This window comes from Magnolia sinica, chromosome 11 (assembly GCF_029962835.1).
Source record: "Magnolia sinica isolate HGM2019 chromosome 11, MsV1, whole genome shotgun sequence".
In the NCBI taxonomy this organism is placed as follows: domain Eukaryota; kingdom Viridiplantae; phylum Streptophyta; class Magnoliopsida; order Magnoliales; family Magnoliaceae; genus Magnolia; species Magnolia sinica.
The window spans coordinates 20,808,169-20,831,583 of NC_080583.1; positions in this window are offsets into that span (position 1 = coordinate 20,808,169).

The window sequence follows — 23,415 nt, forward strand, 5'->3', positions numbered from 1 at the left end:
GGGTACGGTATGACCTCTTCCACGAGTATGCAAATATATCGCAAACGACATGATATTGCGTATTTTTAGGACGCGGACTGCGTACTGAGTTACTCAGTGCGCTAAGGGCCCGTTTGGCCGGTCGGATTGGAAGGTATCGGAGGGTATTCGAAGGGATTGAAAGTTAAATCCTGGGATTGGCCGGACGTGCCAAACAGAGTCGGTGATCTGATCCAATCCCATGGGTCTCGAGACAATCCACTGACAACAGTATCATTATCTTTAAATCCCATCCAATCCACTAAATCCATACAAATTTGTCAAAGACGTATTTGGTTCGAGAGATTCGAAGGGATGGGAAGGTTTAATCTTGGGATTGGCCGGGCGTACCAAACAGACTGGATATAGCAATCCACGATAGTAGCAATCCCATGTATCTCAGGACAATCCACTGACAACACTATCGTTACCTAGAAATCCATGCCATCCACCCTAATATCATTCAATCCCTTTCAAACCACCTGGCCAAACGGGCCTTAAGCGTACTGAGTAAACTCTGTGAGATCCGCTATGATTTATGTATTTTATCCGAATCGTCGTCCGTATATTTTATCAGATGATTTTAGGGTTTAACCCAAAAATGAAGGAAATAAAAACTTAAAATGACCACACCAGAGGAAACCGTGTGAATTGAATGTCTACCGTAGACATTTTCTTGAGGGCCCTAGCAGTTTTGGATCAACCTTATATTTGTATTTTTTTACATTCATCCATGTTTGTGTGATCTTATGAGAAGGTTGGATGATAAATAAACATCTGCAGGGTCTAGCAATGTTTCAACGGTAGAAATCATTATTTCCACTGTTTCCTGTAATATGGTCCAGTTGAGCCTTGGATAAGCTTCAATTTTTGTATCAATCCCTAAAATGAGCTCAAAAAACGGATGGACAGTATGGATTTCGATTTTTTACGGAATTGCCAGGTAAACGGTCTTAAATAGACGAATTATCCGATGCTCGGGTACACATTCTCCTCGAGAATTGAGTTTGGAGATGTCGGGTCCATGGATTGATGATCTAGATGATTGGTTTAACGTGCCCCACTATAGATGGAGGAATCCATAAAAGGTTAACTTAGAGAGGAAGGTTGTAACCATGTAATATTTGGTCCTTTTTCCGTTACAAATGGACGACTGTGCTGTTTTCCTCTCAACTGTTTGATTGCTTATACGAATTTAATCAGGAGGAGTTATGGGAAGTTCCCCATCCTTACCGGGCCCACCGGATCGAAGGTTTGGATCACTTATCCACTGGCCCCTTTTGTCCAGACTCAAGGCTCAGAGGTGTCGTACATATCAGCCGCTCGATATAATCGTAGAGGTGGTGGGCGCGGATTGAGTGATACCCTGCCCGAACGGGAACGGATTGGCTACTCCCCTTGCCACCAGCGCCGTGGCTGGTGGTAGGTGCTCTGTGGGCCCCACCATGATGTATGTGTATCATCCATTCTGTTCATCCGTTTTTAAAGATCATTTTATTGCTTCATCCCAAAAATGAGAGGATATAAGTCTCATGTGGACCACACCAAAGGAAAACAATAGTGATTGGATATCCACCATTAAAATCCTCCTTAGGCCCACTCTACCCTTTATTTGACATCCAATCTGTTGATTAGGTCATACAGACCCAGATGAAGGGCAAAAGACAAAAATCAGTTTTATCCAAAACTTTTATGGCGGCCAAAAAGTTTTCAATGGTCGACGTTCATTTAATAGTGTTTCCCCTAATGTGGTCCACTTGAGAATGGATATAACTTTTGTTTTTGGTTTTTTTTTTTTTTTTGCCTCATGCAATAAAATGATTTATAAAAATAGATGAATGGAATGTATGAAACACATACATCATGCTTCCATTTATTTTCAATATCATTTTATGGTATGAGATTAAAAATTAGGTATATCCCAATCTCAAGTGGACCACATTGTAGGAAACAGTGTTGAATATAAAATCCATATATAAAAATGTCGATTACAAAGAATTTTTTATTCTACCTTAAATATTACATTCATCGTTGTTTCAACATAACAATACATTATTTACGATAGAAAACTAAATAAATTTGTGCCTACTTGTCTTCACGGACGAGTCATTCCTATAAGTATATGAAAAAGCAATATGATGAGGTACAAAAGCTCAATAGATAGTTTTATTCAGTAGCATAATAATGCCCCATCAGAGAATAGTGTAGAAAATCATTTTATATCATAATCACGTAGCATTTGCAATTAAACATAATAAAGTGCAAATAAATACATATAACATATGCTAGTAAATGGAAGTGGATGAAATGCAACATGAGTACAAATGTATATGTATTCGGTGCACCATCTTTCTAAATAATCCAAATAATAACATGAAGGACAACTTCACATCCCTCCTGATAGAATCGGGGGGATGGATGCAATTCATCGCTTCCTTATGGTAGGTTCGTCACACTCTCTTCTCTACTCCAACACATATGCACATGAAGACCATGGACTTCTCAATAGCCAATTAAGATAATTGATGGGTATCATACCTAGGGACTCAATAGTTTCCCTAAGATAGAAAAGTAGGGCTTCTTCACACCGAAGAAGGTTACTCGTACATCCCTCAAGGCATTCGTATGGTTCTAAGTTTATATCAAACTATTCACGAATTTGCTTAGATGATTGTTTGCCTCCAAGTACAGAGATTCGTAAATAATATCTCATGAATACAGGGTCGATCCCACAGTGAGATGAATTACAAGAAGGAGAAAATCAAATACACAACAAACTAAGTAATAAAAACTAAACTGATGATTTGATTTTGGGAGTTTTGAATGGATGTAATTCAACTAAATTAAAACAACACCCAAGCTTCAAAGTTTCACATATAGGTTAATGTTCCAAAAACATGATGACTTAGATAACACAAATAGGATCCGAGCACTATGGTCGGCCTAATCGAAAAATAAAACATTTTAAACATTTTAAATAAATGATATAAAAGATTAGAAAATCATGAATTTGCACCATTGATATATATTCTTAAGCGCCAGTGATTTTAAGAATCAATATCCATGAGATAATGAATATCAAAGAAATGTAGCAGATTGAGAACCTCTCTGTAAGACCCGTATCCAAGTCCGTATCATTCTGTAGGCTTCCGCGGTTTTCCTAGTCAAATTCCGGCGACTCGCGATCTGTTATCGACGTTTGCGCGCGATCCTGAGTCTTGTCCCGTATATTAGAGTCGACTCTACTGGAAACTCGTATCATTACGACAGCGCCGTCGCCATGGTTCCGACATTGTATCTCACGCGCTGAGGCATTACCCGGGTCAGGAGATGTGAGCCCACTTTCAGTTCGAGAAAAACACCGCGCGTTGCAATCCCGAGAGAATCCATTACATCAAATGTCAAGTACACATCCCATCACTCCCATCACTCACACCCATCCCCAAGTACAATACACATCCCTAAAGTCAACTCTCTCTCTTACACAAGTGCTCCCATCACTCACTCACCCATCCCATCCTCTCTCTCTCTCTCTCTCTCTCTCTCTCTCTCTCTCATTTTCTCCATTTTCAAGCAAACCCCAAGCAACCCAACGTCCAAGCAAGAGAACTCCATGAGAGAAGCTTTATGTGGCCCACTCCCTACCACCCAATCTAACCGTTGAATCTTGTTTCCTTGGAGTTCTAGAACTCGTTAGTGGAAGAAGGAAGAAGAGATCTTGAGGTGGGTGATTTTATGATTTTTTTTGAACCATCGATTATTGTGTATTTGAGGGCCCACATATGATGGGACCCATCTTGATGTATGATTTGTATGGAGGGGCCCATAGTGGCGGGGTCCCTCCGCTACTCCGATCTCTCTCTCTCTCTCTCTTTATTTTATTTTATTTTTATTTTCCTTGTGTGATGGTCCACCTTGATGGACGGTGCTATGGACCGCACCTATGATGTATGTATTTTATCCACATCGCTGCCTATCTGGGGGTCCACCTTGCTGCCCGTTTGGGCAGACCCTATTTAGGGAAAAATACAAATATCAGCTCAATGCATGTGGGGCCCACCTTGTTAACGTGCCACCTCCAGCACGCGGGACCCACCTTGTATATCAGCACCGCCCATCTGGACGGTGCCATGTGAAGGCTGCCTTGATGTATGGGTTTTATCAGCATCATTACTGGACGGTGGGGCCCACCTTAGCATGTGTTTTATCCTGGACGTCCACCTCCAGATGATGTGGGGAACCCATCAACATGTAGCTGCCGTTGACGTCAGCAAGATCATGTGGACCCCATGATGTATGGGTTTTATCTTGGCCATCCATCCCAGATGACATGGGACCCACATTATTCAAGTGTTTTGTCCAGGCCGCCCGTCTAGGAGCCTGGACGTATATGTATTTTAAATATATAATGTTATATTATGGTGGGCCCCACGTGAGACCCACCTTTACTTCATGCATTCCATCCATCCGTGGATCTCATCCATGTGGCCCACCATTCCATGGGACATGATCCACACCGTCCCATTTGTTGGAGGTGTAGGGTGGTTTATATCCACGTCTCCCATCTGTTGTAGGTGTGGGCCCACCCCACACGTGTGACATATGTGGGCAGGTGGGACCCACCTTGATATATGTATTTTGTATCCACATCGTCCATCTGGACGGTGTGGTGGGTGGGGTCCACTGTGATGTATGTATGGCACCCACCTGCCACGTGGGACTTCCATGAAGTATGTGTTTTATGCACACCATCCAACCATCATCCAGAGCGTCTAGATCTTAGATGTAGGCCCCACACGTGATGTATGGGTTGATCCCCACTGTCCGTGTAGTGGACCTCATCATGATTTATGTATTTTATGCACACCGTCTAATGGTCTGGACGATGGAAACCACCGTGATTTATGTGTTATATCCAGGCCGCCTTGGTGTGTCCCATCTGTATGTGCAGAGCACACTTGGTGTATGTGGGGTCTATGCGATGAGGCCCAATGTGATGTATTTATGGCCCATTGATGCAGCCCACTTGATGTATGAGGCCCAATGTGATGTATTTATGGCCCATTGATGCGGCCCATTTGATGTATGAGGCTCATTGGTGCGGCCCATTGATACAATCCATATGATGTATGTGCGACCCGTGTAATGAGGCCCATTGTGATGTATTTCCGGCCCATATGTGTGGCCTAATGTGATGCATGTGGCCCACGCGATGTGGCCCATAGTGATGTATATGTATCCTTTGTGTGAGGCTTAATGTGATGTATTTACAGTCGTTGTGATGTATTTATGGCCCATGTGAGATGCCCATTGTTGTGAGGCCCATTGCAATATATATTAGGTCCTTGTGTGAGGTCATGGGCCCACGATACGTTTGACTCTATGTGGGCCACTCCTTGGGAGCAATGTTGGTTGAATGTCCACATTGATAGGCAATGATGGTTAAATATTCACATTGTGACCTTCTCTTAGGCCCTTTGTTAGGTCGATTGTTGAGGCCGATTCCGAGTATTGAGGCCAATTTCGATTGTTGAGACCGATTCTGATTATTAAGGCCGATTTCGATTATCGAGGCCGATTCTGATTATTGAGGCCGATTCTGATTGTCGAGGCCCTTTGTTAGGCTAATTGTCGATGCTGATTCTGATTGTCCAGGCCAATTCTGATTAAATCAATATAATATTTATTTTTCCCTCCCTGTTCAGGTACTTATGACCTTATGAACGAACTAGATGGAAAATAAATATTATGGTGGGGCCCACTGGAATTCAACAGTGGAAATCATTATCACCACTGCTATTTGTGGTATGGTCTAAATGATCCTTGGGATATGATTCATTTTGTGATAATGCTCTAAAATGATCTCTAGCTATAATGAATGGTGTGGTTAGTTTGGGCCCATTCGACTTGGCCCATTTGATTCAGCCCATTTGATACGGCCCATTTGATTCGACCCATATGATTCGACCCATTTGATTCGGCCCATATAATTCGACCCATTTGATTTGGCTCATATGATTCGGCCCATTTGATACGGCCCATTTGATTCGGCCCATTTAATGTATTTGGGGCCCTTGAGTGAGGCCCCATGATGATGTATTTAGGCCTTGTTAGGCTTATTTTCACTGATTCCGATTGTCAAAGCTGATTGTATAGGCCGATTATCGTTGCCGATTATCAGTGCCGGTTGACGATACCGATTATGAGTATGTAACAGTATAGCATCATGATACATGCCCATACGCATCATTTGCATGTTTGTTATGAGATGTGGTTGACCATTGCATATGTCATTGGGCAAGTTGTTATGAGACTCCCTGATAAGAAGAGATTGTCTCACATGAGCACACAGTATGCGCAAGATTGATGCATGACTAGATTGTATGACTCATGTATCTTGCATTATGTGTTGTGATTACTGTACGCCCTAGTGACATCAGGGTTGAAGCCTCTACAGGCAGGTCGTGGATGGCCAGATAGGACACCGAAAATCTGTTTCTAGCATCGGGCCGTCATAAATGGCCCTAGGTTAAAATCCTTAAACCCTCTTCGTAACAGAGGACACCCCAACATATAGACTGAATGAATATATATGAGTGCATGAGGGCCATATAGTAGTAGGTCGTGTCTCCCACTGTGTCGTGGTTGGTTGGAAGGGGGTGTGACCTTATCCGCCTGAGTGAGGGGGCAATCTCTAGGTTGAGTTTGACCAGCTTGAGGAATGGATCCGCTATCGATGAGTCGAGCCCGATATTAGCAGGTGGATAGTGAGGTCTCTTCCACTTACCCAGTTGTGCGCTCGGATAGGGGCGGCAAGCTAGCGTATAGTGTAATAGACCCCGATGATGATCTTATTGATGTACGGTGTTGATATGTAGACTTATTGAGTGGGATTGCATACTCATCCATTCATTCACTATCCACTTGGGCTGGTGGTGCATAATCATTTGTTACGTATACCTTCGCAATGGCCAGGATTTCGGTTAGGGCGCGCGACTAACCTGAGATTAGGAGTTTACCACATTAAGTCTGACTATCTAAATTTAGATATGGGATTGGTTTGGATAGAAGTCTCTTGTGGTGGACCATGTAGCCTACGATAGTATGTACTATCATCTCGACTTCACACTCCAGCTTGGTCATCTCATTTGCATCGCATATTGCATTACATCCACAGCACATGGTATTTTGGGTTGCTATGTTTCTGCACTTATATGGCCTAGACGGACTTAGCAGGATTTGCATATTGCATTGCATCCGTAATATATAATATTTTACTCATTATGATCTACATTGCATACCCTGATATTATATGACTCGTAGATTTACCAGTATGTTTCCGCTTACTCGGATATCGTATGATTCATGATCTTGCTAGTATTTTTGATATTGTATGATTATGACATTGTATTTGTGCGCTTAGCACTTATCTTGCGCACACACTTTCACCACCCTTTAAGCTTTCTATAAGCTTATGCACGATAGATGCGTGCAGGTGGCCTTAGGTTGCAACAGCATGGAGCTTGGAGCATGTAGCGGTCTTCTGGAGCTTTGATTTCGATATATGTATTTTTCCCTTTCAGCATTATATTCAAATGTTTATATTAGTGGATATGTGATGACGATGATGTTGCCTTTGTGATTTGGGTAAACTTGTGGTTATGCTTCTTACAAGATAAATGTATGTTGGAAAATCCTCCTTTTAGGATCCCAGGATCGAAATCTGGCATGTGCGCGTAGCTGCAAAGAAAGTATTACACTACCTGCAAAGAACAAAAGACTTCGGATTCACATACAGAAGATCTAATAATTTGGAGTTGATTGGATACTTAGACGTAGATTATGCTGGCTGCATTGATACTAAGAAGTCCACCTCAGGCAATATCTTCTTGATGGTTAGTAGAGTTGTCTTGAAAAAGCGTGAAACAATCAACCACAACCTCATCCACCATGGAAGTTGAATTCATTGCTTATCAGGAGGCATCTCATCAGGCATTATGGTTACACCGTTTCTTTTCATGGGTACTGGACTATATTCCAAAATTATTGAGAATATTTTACGATAATTCAACTACGACTTCCTTCTCTAGTAACAACAAACATTCATCAAGGTTGAGGCACATCGACATCAAGTATCTTGTTGTAAAGGAAAGAGTTCAAAATCGTCAAGTGTCTGTGGAGTTCATCGGCACTAAGCAGATGATTGCAGATCCACTCACTAAAGGACTCTCTATCACGCCATTTCGAGAGTATGTAACATCCATGTGAGTCATTGATTTCACAGATATTTTCAGTTAGTGGGAGTTGAGCTTGTTTTATTTTTCACAAACATTTAAGAGATCTCATTTGATAAAGTTATTTAATGATTCTGATATAAAGTTAATTTCTGATTCTCTCTAAGTATGCGCAATCTATTTTAAGTAGAACTACAGTCATGTCTCGTTGGAGACATTTGAAAGCTCCAGGACCTCTTAAGGATAGACATACATCGCCACACTATGTGTGTAATCCTTATACCACACTTCATAGTTTTTAATCTATGTCATTAAGACTGATAGTATTTTTTATCGCGCTTAGTCTCACTTCGTTTAGATTAAATGTTGTGATGGCTGCCACGATCCGATACTAGCAGTCTTGATGGACCAGATAGTAATAACATTACTCGTATTATCTAACAATTGCATTGGTTAACCATTTGGATGTTTCTTCAAATCAAAACATGTTTTTCAAAATTGTTTTCAAAAGATTAATCTTTGACATTGATCAATGTCACTCAAGTGGGAGAATGTAAGAAATCTATAAAGTGGGCCTTATTAATCAATGATCTAGATTATCCTAAGGGTTGGATGAGAATGGGGTATTACGGAGGCTGTCGACACCAAATTCGGTTATTAAAAATTTTGTGAGACCGGTTTCCTAGTTTAGGCGTAATACTCTCCTATCTAGGAAATCTAATTGATCCAGGGTAAACATATCCATCAATATAAATCTCATATGATGGAAACATATGGATCTCACATGAGAATAAAAAAATAAACCTAAACAACTGATAACATATGCATTCACCATTTATTAAAATAATCAATCGTCATAATTATGAAAATATTAAACCAATGTGCTTCCTTTTTAGCTTGGGTTATAGAGAACTTAGAAAATTATAATTAAATTGCAAAATAAAAAAGGAACAAGAAAGAAATAAATGTAAATAGAAAAAATTTAAAAGAAAAAAATAATTTATAAAACTTTAATAAAATTGAAAACTCGATAAAAATCCTAAATATTGCTCTTGAATGATACTTAGAAATGCCCTAAGAAGCCCTATTTATAAGTGAGGAACTCCAACTTTCGCACTTAGTTGGAAAACTTTAGAAACCGCCTCAAATTTATGTAGTTTGCTAAAATAAACTTCACTCTGCGCAGTTTCTCAAAATAGACTTCACTATGTGCAATTTCACAAAATGACCTAGAGTTTTATAATATGTTTTTTCAGGACGATTTCAGGATTATTTTTCTTCATTTCAAATCTTTGATTCTCTTCATTCCTCACTTGGTTTTCTTAGATCTTTGGCATTTGAATTCTTCAATCTTGGTCTCCTAAGATCCATCCCTTACCTTGGTGATTCTTGAGCATCAAATCCATGCCTTTAGCATCCTTTTTAATCCAAGCTCTTAAATTCACCTTACAACACAAACATCAGTAAAATAAAACATTAAGCTGATTCATGTTCATAAAACCAAGATATAAATAAATAGGAAAAATTATGCAATATTTGAGTCTCAACACACCCCTCAACCAGCATTTTGCTAATCTCGAGCAAAATAAGCGAAGAAAAATAAAAATAAAAATAAAAACTAATTTTAGAAACAAAATTAAAATGATAACAAAAATTCTAACTACACTTTCGTAGGTAATCTCGATTGCATTTAGCATGTACAACAAGCCTTTAAACCCCTAGATTTCCCCTAGTGGACGAGTTATAGTCTCGTGAGGGCCTGTTTGGCCATATTAAGAGGGATTAGGAGGGATGAAATGGATTTTAAGGTAATGACGGTGTTTAAGGTAATGATGGTGGTATTAGTGGATTGGTTTAAGATCCATGGGATTGTTATATCCCGGGATAAGTTCATCAAGTCTGTTTGGCACGCCCGGCATATCCCGAGATTTTACCTTCCAATCCGTCCAATCAAACACACCCAGGCACAATTGAACAGGATTAAGAGGGATGAGATCAATTTTAAGGTAATGATGATGATGTTAGTGGATTGGTTTAAGATCCATGGGTTTGTTATATCCCGGGACAAGTTCATCCGGTCTGTTTGGCTCGTTTTGCATATCCCGAGATTTTACCATTCCATCTCTCTTAATCCCATGGGATCTGTCTGTCCAAACGTGCACTAAGGGTTTCCAGAAATGTTACCCATAAACATTGAAAACATGAAAAATAATTTAACACTCAGAAATTTATTCAATTAGGCCTTCATTCATCATATGAATTCCAAAACAAAACAATACTTACCATAAATCTAAAGTTAGAATCTTAATTTCATAATCCATTATATCCTTGAGTTTAGAGACCTAATCAAAATTTAGAATAGTTATGATCCAATATACTTAGGTGCTCGGTGACATTAGTCTAACTTTAAGAAATATGCATGTTCCCTATCCTAACTCCTTTCAATCATCCCAAAAATCTAAAATCTCTAATTATCTCATTTCCTTCATATCATTTATTCTTTTATCATCATATCCTCATTATTATAGACCACCCTTAGATGAAGATTCTCACTGGGTTTGCTTCATAACATAAATTATCGTACTTGTAATAGTAACAGTAATGGATACTTAGGTATCCTTATTCCAAATTACTGACATGATTGTTATAGTCATTGCATTCATACTCAATTTTTCTTTTTCCATTGCTTTTTTTCTTCAATATTCTCTCTTCTAAGTATATATCAATGGTACTAGTTCATTCAACCTTGTTTAAATTAAAATTTGTTATTCTAGTTCACTATCATATTTCTCACTTAGTTAGCTAGGGTGTATTGTGAATTCAGTACATAAAATTACAACTCACTTTAAACTAGTAATTAAATAATCAAACTCAAGTCTATAATTTTCAGTTATCAGAATTCTGACTACTATTAATCTAGACTAAGTATTAACTTTGCCTTTGGAATTCGCATAATATCATGTTCACATTGTTGTATATAAACATATTATTTTGAAAATGTAGAAAAATTTTCCCCATAAACTTAAAATATAAACTTAAACCTAAAAAAAAAGCTCACATAAATGACCATCCACACCCCTAACCTAAAATCTACATTATTCTCAATGTAATGATAGTGTAATGTCGAAAATAATAAAAATAAAAGAAATGGTGGATAGAAGAACTCACTTGCTAGGTGACACTTAAAAAAATTGAATATGATACAAATCCTATATAAATGTTCCGTCAGATTAGGAGCATCATTCTGAATATTCTGGCTCATGAAGAGGGACAGACTCCTCTCTCAGATGAAAATTTTCTATATAAGGATTTAATCTTTGACCATTAACCTTGTACACATTGCCATTATGTGGATTCTCAATTTCAACAACCCCATGAGTCTATACATTCTTCACAATAAAGGGGTCTATCCATCTTGATCTTAATTTTTCTGGAAAGAACTAGAGATGAGAATTGTACAATAGAACCTTTTGCTGAGGTTCAAAATTTTTCCTTGAAATATTTTTGTGATGGAAAGCTTTAGTCCTTTCTTTATATATTTTAGAATTTTCATATAAGTCTCTCCTTAGCTCATCTAATTCATTCAACTCTAATTTCATTTGTTTACTTGCTTAGTCCATATCAAAGTTTAATTTTTTTTATTGCCCAGTATGCTTTATATTCCAATTCCACGGGCAAGTGACAAGTCTTTCCCATACACCAATCTGTATGGGGACATTTCAATCGGGATCTTATAAGCAGTCCTATAAGCTTATAAAGCGTCGGATAGTCTGAGGGACTAATCCTTCCTATCTGTCCTAATAGTTTTCTCCAAAATGTGTTTGATTTCTTGATTAGAAATTTCAGCTTACCCACTTGTTTGTGGGTGATATAGGGTGCTCACTTTATGTTTGATGTCATATTTCTTTATCAAAGCCTCAAATGTCCTATTGCAAAAGTGAGACCCGCCATCACTAACGATGACCTTTGGAGTTCCAAATCTAGAAAAAATATTTTTCTTGAGGAATCATATGACCACTTTGTTGTCATTGGTCATACTTGGAACTGCTTCAATCCATTTTGAAACATAGTCCACACCAACCAATATATAAAGAAATAAAAAAGAAGATGGAAATGGGCCCATAAAATCAATACCCCAACAATAAAAAATCTCCAATCGTAAAATTGAGGATAAATGCATCATGTTACGTTGGGACACTCTTCCCAACCTTTGACATCTATCATAAGTAATACAAAAAGAATGTGTGTCTTTAAACACGGTGGGCCAGTAAAAATAACACTGTAGGATTTTTGCAGTGATTTTCTTAGCAAAAAATGGCCACCACATGCTTCCATGTGGCAAAAGAAAATAACACTTTAAACTTCATCCACTGGGATACAATGTCTAAAAATCTGATCAGTCTCATATTTATATAAATACAGGTCATCCTAAAAGAAGTTCTTAACCTCGGTTTCAAAATGTTTCCTATCTTGTGACTTTTAATGATATGACATTTTTCCCGTTACAAGATAGTTCACTATATCTGCATACCAAGGTAATTTGGAGATCGCAAATAATTGTTCATCAGGAAAAGTGTCCTGGATATGCATCTCCTCAATGTAATTATCTAACATCAATCTGGAAAGGTGGTCGGCCACTACGTTTTCAACTCCTTTCTTATCTTTTATCTCTGAGTCATATTCTTGAAGTAAGAGGATCCATCTTAAAAGTCTCAACTTTTGCATCCTTCTTAGATAAAAAAATATTTTAGAGCCAAATAGTCCGTGAAAATGACCACTTTGGATCCCAGCAAATACGACCTAAACTTATCCAAAGCAAAAACTACTGCAAGTAACTCCTTTTCAGTTGTTGAGTAGTTCACTTGGGCCGAGTTTAGAGTTCTACTCGCATAGTGAATAATGTAGGACCGTTTATATTTCCTTTGGCCCAAAATAGCCCCTATGACATAATCACTTGCATCACGCATTAGTTCAAAAGGAAGTGTCCAATCTAGTGGACGTATGATAGGTGCAGTGGTAATAGATGATTTAATTTTATTAAAGGTACTGACATAGTTATCTGTCCACTTAAATGGGACATCCTTTTAGAGAAGATTAGTCAATGGTCTAGTAATGACACTAAAGTCCTTGATGAATCTTCTATAGAAATCAACTTACCCTAGAAGTGATCTAATATCTTTAAAAGTTTAGGGGATAGATAGATTAGCTATAATGTCCAGTTTTGAGCGATCTATCTCGATTCCATTTTGGGAGATAACATGACCCAAAACAATTCCTTTTTGAACCATGAAATGACATTTCTCTCAATTTAAGATAAGATGCTTCTCTTCACACCTAGACAAGACAAGAGATAAATTGTTAAGACATTCCTCAAAATTACTCCCAAATACAAAGAAGTCATCCATGAAAACCTCAAGAAACTTCACAACCAAATTTGAAAAAATACTAAACATATACCATTGAAAAGTTGTTGGGGTGTTACATAATCCAAATGACATCCGTTTGAAAGAAAACACACTAAATAGACAAAGTGAACATGGTTTTCTCTTGGTCTTCCAAGGCTATCTCTATTTGGTTATATCCAGAATATCCATTAAAAAAATTATAGAATGAGTGACCTACTACCATCTCTAAAACTTGATCAATGAATGGTAGAGGGAAATGAACTTTCTTTTTGACCTGGTTCAATTTTTTATAGTCAATGCAAACACATCAACCTGTGGTAACACGTATTGGTATGAGTTCATTATTAGAATTCCACACGATAGTTATTCCAGATTTTTTTGGGACTACTTCAGTTGGACTCACCCAAACATTATCGAATATTAGGTAGATGATTCCCACATACAACAATTTGATCACCTCATTTTTTACAACTTCCATCATGTTTGTATTGAGACGCCTTTGAGGTTGTCTAATTGGTTTGGCGTTCTCATCGAGGTGGATCTGATGGGTGTATATGGAAGAACTTATACTCTTGATATCAGAAATGGTCCAGCCCAAGGCTCCTTTATAGTCCCTTAGAACATTCAACAATTTAATCTCATGATCCTTGTCTAAAAATGAAGATATTACCACAGAATAAGTTTTATTTTCACCTAAGTATACATACTTAAGTTCATTTGGTAGTAGTTTTAAATCAAGCTTTATAACATTGATTGGTAATGACAGAAGTCGTGAGTCCTCGATAGATATGATTTGAGTGTGCGGTCTCCATTGGTATATACCAATGTCCTAGGTGGTAGTGCTCTCATTATCATCATAAATTTTAGCAAGCATTTTTTCTAAATCATAATTTTTTAATTCCCCAAAGATTTCAACCAATTCCTTAGTCAAACTAGGTTCCAATTCCTCTTCTTCTATCAAGCAGTCCATGAAATTTAGCTCATAGATCTCATTATTATTAATGGGCTGCTTATATAGATTGAAAATATTTAGCTCTAGAGTCATGTTACCAAAAGAAAAGTTCATCATTTCATTCATACAATTTATAATTGCATTTGAAGTTGCTAAGAATGAGCGGTATAAAATGATAGAAACTTGAGCGCTAACATTTACACATGATTCAATATCTAGTACAATAAAATCTACGGGGAAGTAGAATTTCTCCACTTGGACTAGCACGTCCTCTAAAATTTCCTTTGGTACCTTAATAGAGCGGTCAACGAGTTGGAGTGTAATCATGGTTGGTTTAAGGTCGCCTAACCCCATTTGTTAGTAAACCAAATAAGGTACTAAGTTGACACTTACACCCAAATCTAGCAAAGAATGCTCAATTTAGAAATTCCCAGTAATACAAGGAATAGTGGGACTTCTAGGGCTTTTGTATTTGGGTACGACCCTTTATTGAATGATAGCGCTCACTTTCTCAGTAAGGAAGGTCTTTATGTGCACATTTAATTTCCTCTTTACAGTGCACAAGTCTTTAAGATATTTAGTATATAATGGAATTTGTCTAATGATATTAAGCAGAAGAATATTGACAGTAACCTTTTGGAGCATATCCAACACCTCTTGATATTTCATGGAGACAGTCGGGTTCCGAAGTCTAGATAGGAACGGAACTAGAGAGTCATATGACTTAGTCTCTTTATCCTTTTGTTTTTACGGCTCTTGAACCATAACCAGTTCGTCATTCTCTTGAGATGGTGTCTCATCCTCCGGTATTTCTACCGGTTGCATTATCTTATTATCGACATCTTTTCCACTTCTTAAGGTAATGATGGTCTTAACTTGTTCATAATGTAGCTCACTTGAAATTGCGTCTCCAATGAAATGTGTATTTCTAGGGTTTGACATAGTTTGAGAAGGAATGATGCCTTTTTCCGTAACATTTACTTGAGTCTCAATCCTAGCCACGGCCATCTTTAATTCCTGATTGGATTGGATTAGAGACTGATTCATTTGATCTGGAGAGTTCATGAATGCGGTCAATGCATCCTCCACAGATGATCGCTTTGATGGGGGCACATATAGTGCATTATTAGGTGCCCCAAAAAAGTTGTTTTGTGGAGGGCCTTGAGGTGCATTGAGCGCATTAATTTGTGGTTTATTCCTCTAACTAAGATTAAGATGGTTACGCTAATTTGAATTGTATGTATTTCCCATTGGTTGCATAACTGACCTTTGGTAGTTATTTATAGCATTTGCTAGCCCATGCTCATACATGATATTTTGTACAATTGAGATTATTAGACAATCCTTTGCATCATGGTCTGTACCACCACAAATACTACAAAAATTACCTAAGTATTTTCTTTAACCATATCAACCTTTCTAATTTCCAAGGCTTCGACCTTTCTAGCTAATGCAGCGAATTTTGCATTAAGGTCGTCTTCCTCTCTTAGGACGAACATCATCATTTTATCTTTAGGAATGGGTCTAGTTTGGTTTGGTTTAGCAAAGACATCCCATTTCTATGTATTCTCTGCTAACATGTCTAGAAAATCTCAAGCCTCATTATGATCAAGAAAGGTTCCACCACACATCGTTTCTATTAATCAACAGGTATCCATGGTGAGCCCTTTTTGGAATGCATCAATCAAGTGTCATGGTTCATAACCATAATGTGGGCAAGTGAGTAGAAGGTCTTTAAAGCTCTCCTAAGCTTGGAAAAACAGTTCATTCTCCTTTTGGGAGAACGACATGATTTTCTGTTTCAGTGCATTTGTTTTGTGCTCTGGAAAGAATATTTTCAAAAACTCTCTACTTAGGGCTTACCATGTAGTGATGGTATGAGGTCTTAGAAAGTGGAACCATGCTTTGGCCCGATCCTTTAGAGAAAATGAGAATAACTTAAGTTTCAGTATATACATCCCTATTATTATTGTTTATTTGTAATGTTGCAATTACTTCCTCAATGTCCTTAAGGTGCAAGTAGGGGTTTTCAGAATCTAAGCCATAAAATTTATGAATTAATCGAATCACACATGGTTTAAAATCAATGTTCCCTGTGTGAGTAGGGAACACTATAAAAGATGGTAAAGTTGATCTCTTAGGGTATAAATGTTCACATAAAGTCCGTGGTTGGTGTAACACATTCTTATGAACTTCATTCTCTTCCTCAAGAGGAGGATTGCGTTGATTTTCTCTATTTTGATATATAGTTAGATTTGACAGATTTATATTTGGATTATTAATTGGGTCTGCCATGGAATCCAAGTGATGTTGAGTGCCTCTCCTAAGTGAATGATCAAGGCATGGAACTAATCCGCCTTCGGAGGAGAGTCGATTGTTTTGATTACTACTCCAACGGGACATAAATCATCCATATCATACAACAAATACCACTAATTCAAATAGCAAGTATGATACTTAAAATAAAAATAAAAACTTAACCAACAACTTAGGCGGCATAGTTGATCATAAGGGTTCAATCCATAAAACAAAAGCTTAACCAACAACCCAGGTGGCATAGCTGACCAGGAAGGTTCAATCCACAAAGCAAAATAAATCAACAACCCAGGTGACAGAGTGAACCATAAGGGTTCAATCCACAAAGTAAAATAAATCAACAACCCAGGCGGCATACATCGAACATAAGTGTTCAAACTATAAAGCAAAAATAAAAAAATAAATCAACAAAAGTAAAACTAATGTAGAAATTAAATTATGCTAATCTGGAAAATAGATTCAGCGGATGATCTTTGTGATCAAATAGCAACTGTAGGACAACCATAGCAGTTGGGTGATAAAATCCCAAGCAAAGCAACCTTATATTATAGTTAGTGCTTGAAAGACCCAACTAAATTTACTTTAAAAGAAAAACAGAAAATCTATAGAAATTTTAGAGAGTTTAGAAGAAAACTTACCTTAGAAAAGAACTTACCTTAGCTATCTTGTATAGATCTAATTATCTTAGTCTCCCCGGCGATAGCGCCAAAAACTTGATTACTTGTCTCCAAGTGCAGAAGTTCGTAAGTAATATCCCGTAAATACAGGGTCGATCCTACAGGGAGATGAATTGCAAAAAGGAGAAAATCAAATGCAAAACAAACTAAGTAATAAAAACAAAACTGATGATTTTATTTTGGGAGTTTTGAATGGATGTAATTCAATTGAATTAAAACAACACCTAAGCTTCAAAGTTCCACACATATGTTAATGTTTGAAAATCATGATGACTTGGATAACACAACTGGGATTTAAGCACTATAATCGGCCTAATCGTAAAATAAAACAATTTAAACATTTTAAATAAATGATATAAAAGATTAGAAAATCATGGATTTGCACCATTGATATATATTCTCAAGCGCTAGTGATTTTAAGAATTCAATATCCATGAGATAATGAATATCAAAGAAATGTAGCAAGTTGAGAACCTTTCCTATCTAGGAAATCTAATTGATCCAGGGTAAGCTTATCCATTAATATGGATCTCATATAATAGAAACATATGGATTTGACATGAGGATAAAAAACTAAACCTAAACAACTGATAACATGCATTCACCATTTATTAAAACAATCAATCATCATAATTATGAAAAACATTAAACCAATGTGATTCCTTTCTAGCTTAGGTTAAAGAGAACTTAAAAAAACATAATTAAATTGCAAAATAGAAAAACAACAAGAAAGAAATAAATGTAAATAGAAAAGATCTAAAAGAAAAAAGCAATTTATAAAACTTTAATAAAATTGAAAACTCTCTAAAAACCCTAAATCTTGCTCTTGAATGCTTTGAATGATGCTTAGAAATGCCCTAAGAAGCCTTATTTATAAGTGGAGAATTCCAACTTTCGCACCTAGTCGGAAAACTCTAGAAACCGCCTCAAATTTATACAGTTTGCTAAAATAAACTTCACTCTATGCAAATTTTCAAAATAGACTTCATTATGCGCAATTTCACAAAATGACCCAGAGTTTCAGAATATACTTTTTCAGGACGATTTCATGATTCATTTTCTTCACTTTAAATCGTTGATTCTCTTCATTCCTCACTTAGTTTTCTTAGATCTTTGGCATGTGAATTCTTCAATCTTGCTCTCCTAAGATTCATCCCTTACCTCGGTGATTTTTGAGAATCAAATCCATGCTTTTATCACCCTTTTCAATCTAAGCTCTTAAATTCACATTGCAACACAAACATGAGTAAAATAGAACATTAAGTTGATTTATGTTTATAAAACCAAGATATAAATGGGGAAAATTATGCAATATTTGAGTCTCAACATTATACTAACAATAGGGTCGTCATTAAATATCCATACTACTCCTCGGGTTTCGCCACCATATTGGGAGAATACGACGGGCCCCCTAACAACATCTTGGGTCTGTCACCTCATCGCGAATGCGTAGACACCCCACACAAGCCAACAACTTGATGAAGCATGGATGATCTTTAGGAATTAAAAATAAACCTTACCTAAGGCCTTAGCCGTTTCCAAACCCTATCCAAACCATTACCCAAGCTAAGCCATACCCAAGCCTGGCCATACCTAAGCCATTTCCGAGCCAAATCTTCAAACCGCGTGCCTTTAACCACTCTTTGGACCCGAAAAAGCATACTGGCTAAACCGCTGTAGTAAACAGGAGGAGTCGATAATTAGATTACTGATGGCGGTAATCCAATTACAGCCCCCTCTCGAAAAATGTGCCTAAAGCAACAATCGTTACTCCCTTGGAGGACAACTCTTCTAAGACCTACTTTACCCCTAGAATTCCTATTATTTACTATATTACCAAGCCCTTTAACCTATAAAAAAGTGTCACATGGCATCTCCCTTCCCTCCACCAATCCAAAACTGCCACATCATCATTTACCCTTCATAGTTACTAAAATTACCAAAGGACCATTCCAATGGGCTATAAATACCCTCCTCCTCTCTTCATTTTACACGAACCAACAATCAAGTAAGCCCCCACCAAGAGGGGAGAGAGAGAGAGAGAGAGAGAGAGAGAGAGAGAATACTTGAGTTCTCAAGCTCCTATCTTTTTCATCCCCCTCTAGCCTCCTCCAGCTATCTCTTAGCTCCCAGTCCTACTTAGGTCAACCATTCCCAACCATGGTGCACCCAAACATCCAAGCCATTTTAAGTGCAAGTCAATGATCATGTCATCATCACTAGCATTCATATTTCATCAATCACATCATTAGTTCCCTTCTCAACCCCCCATACTTCTTAGGCTGCCATCGAATGTATGCTCAGTGACTTGCCAGAACTCTGGATCTTGTCACATCAAAAACTCATGGTAGCCCAGTCCTCTTACATAATATTTTAGTATCATCACATCTCCTCTTAACCTCCTTTTTCCCCTGAACATTCTCTGGACATATGCTCTGTGGTTTGCCGGAATTTCGGTTTGCCGGAATTTCGGACCTTGCCACATCAGAAATTTAAGTTCGTTTAGGGCAGAAAGGGTGCCTAAAACCTTCCCATTTTGTAATTGACACGACAAAAAAAATGACCAAAGCCAAGGGTCGTGTAGTGGTATCCCCAATGGCTTTTAGCCGTTGGTTTAGTGAATCACAAAAATCCATCGGCGAAAGCAAGATGCTTTTCAACAGTGGACATTTAATTCCTTTGTTGTGGTCCACCTGAGATTTAGATAGGACTCATTTTTTTGGATCAAGCACTAAAATGATCCTGAGAATGGATGGATGGTGTGGATAAAGCACATACAGCATGGTGGAGCCCACATAGCACCAACCACTACCCACCTAGCCAGTGGCAGCATCACAAGCCAAACTGGTGTGGAAGCGGATTAAGTCCTACCCCGACGGAATGATGATATGTCCAGGCAAGTCTATGTGGGGCCATCTTGATCTATGTGGGGCCCATCTCGATGTAAGGATTTTATCGCCATCCATCCATACTTACAAATCATTTTAGGGTCTGAACCCAAAATTTAGCTGGAACTAATGCTTAAGTGAATCACAAATTAGGATTGAACGCCCACCATTAAAAACTCACTGGGAGCTGTAAAAGTTTCGGATCAAGTTGATATTTTTGATGTCATTTCATCTAGGTCTCCATGACCTCATGAATAGGTTAGATGGTAAAAAAACATCACGGTGGCCCTTAGGTTTCAATGGTGGGCGTCATTATTATTGATGCTTCCTTTGGTGTGGCCCGCTTAGGCTGTGGACCTGCGTCATTTTTTATTTATTTTTGCATAATACTGTATATTGACCTAATAAAATGGTTGAACAGTTTGGATAAAGTCTTTACATGACGTTGGGCCACGGAGCCCTGCCGGACAGATCATGGTCCGGGCGAGGGTGGGACACAAGCTAGTTTCGTCCTCTGTCGCTAACCGCGTCCCTTTCTCTCCCCCTCAAATCCGAAAATCTCAAAAATTGCGCGCCCTCTCTACTAAAATCCATACAAAGCCGCACCGTCAATCATTTTCTCCAACATAGGTACGCAGCACCCATCGGTACTAAACCCAACAAGGGTTTGATGGCCGATTTGGTGGAGTTAATGTTCGTTTGTTCATGTTTTGTTGATTTCGAGGGTTTTGATGGCCGATTTGGAGGGTTTGATGTTCATTTGTTCATGTTTTCCTGATTTTCAGGGTTTTCATGGCCGATTTGCAGGTTTTGGTGTTTGCTTCTTTAACTTTATTAGATTTCTTGATTTTTTTTGGACCGATTTGGAGGGTTTTTTTTTTTGTTTGTGGGGGGGGGGGGTGTTGATGGTCGTGATACCCTGTGGTGGTGGGGCCCCTTTTGTATTTATGAATTGCTGTCTAGTTTTCTTGCATTTGGCTGTTAGGCGCACATGAATGTATGAATGCTTTCTGCTTTTAAAAAATCTCTTATTGGGGAGAGAAACTTCAGTAGGTTCGGTTCATCTAGAAATGACTCTTTTTAGTTTATTTGGGAATATGTTACTTTTCATTTCACAAGAAATCTGTTTTGCGGCATTGTCTTTTTCTTATGATGCATTTCACAGGTTCTTCCAATCTCCTTTTTTATTCCTGCATTATTCATTGGCTCTGATTCTGTTTCTCAGGTTCTCTTGAGCCTCCTGGATCACTTATTTCAAGCAGCATTGTTGGGATAACTCAGGGATGGCCTGCTGCACGAATGGCATTGAATATGTTAAGGGCCGATATGCATTGCTTTTACTACTTGCTGGCCTTTTCAATGGTTGGCAATTGTTTTACATAGCCACTAGCCGTGTGCTGATATAGCTGTAGCTTAAAAATCTTATCTAATGCAGTGTGTTTGGAGATGGGCATTGGATTTTTTCAAGAACTCACAACAACAAAATTTGCATTATTGGGAGCTTAAAAAAGATGTTTTATTTGTAGCTCATCAGATGATCTTGATATGTGATTAAGCAGAGATGTTTTGATTATGAGGAATCTTTCTATTCAGCTGTCAGTGATACCCTGGAGAAGTATACTTTATTTGCTTCTTGTTTTACTTGCTGGCTTGTCATAATGAATAAAGTAGATACCATCTAATTAGTTGGGTTTCTTTTGTTTTCTGTTTGGATGAGTTTGTAAACTCCAAAGGAATTATTTTTTATGTTTATGCAATTAAGATACAGACAACTATTGGGACACCAGGACAAGGAAGTAATGCTGCATATGATGTGTTTGATTGATTGCCTGTATGAATTTAGTAGGTTTAGTTGACTAATTTTTGCTTTTCTATTTATGTGTTGCTTTCTCTATATTTGACATTTTTTTAGTTATTAATATATTTTTTTTAGGTTTCTTGTGACTTCCAGTGGATTCTCTTTCGTGTGAGCATCTTAGAGTTGGGGAGTTTAGTCATGTTAGGTTCCTGTTTTTTTGAAGATTCCGGTAATGGGTTTTGGGTGATTTTGTGTATGCTGCAGGTTGTTGATGCTGTAAGATGCTTATTGTCAAGACCAGGTGGAAATGGTAATCGAGAAGATCCTTCATCAGGTCTACATGGTGGGAGGGGTATATTTGTAATTTGGTTTTGCTTTTCTCTCCTCTTTTTTCTTCATGTATTTTTTCCACTTTATTTCTGGGGATTTTGTGGTGTGCCTAGGTCAATATTTTGATTTGAATGTATCTCTTCAGCTGGGTGTTGTTGCTTGCTAGCGTGACTATGTGATTATTAGAGTGAGGGCGTTTGAGAAAATTTCAAAACTATGAGCTTGATCCACTTGTTGCTTCAGTGGCATTGTGTAGTTGTTATAGTGTGTGTTTGATGCATATTTTGTAAGAGGAAACTAATTGGAGTGCAGCACACCCGTTTTCTTTTTTGGTGCATTGTGATTAAATTGCACGTGGCAAAGTTTGGACCATTCAGCAGTTTGAGGTAAATACGCATCGATTTTTTTTTGTTAGTCTATATCTTTTTACAGGATACTGCTATTGGCGTCAACAATTGTCGGCTGGAATTAAAGTCCGTGTTTATTCCTTTAATAGTTGTGCCAGACCTGTGGTGTATGGACTCTTGCACTGTGGTTATTCATTCTAAAGATTGGAGCCTGAAATAGTTAGATTTTTGGGATGCCCCATCCATTTTGATGTGCAACTGATGAATGGCCCAGATATGTATTGTACACGTACTACATATATTCATTTCAAGTGTTTGATAACTTCCTTTGATTGAAAATCCATATTTAGAGTTGTTGTTTTATGGAATATAGAACTCTCTTCAGTAATATAGTTCCATGTCCTTATTCTTGGAATCGACAAATCTGGAAGAACTGCAATCTACTTGTTT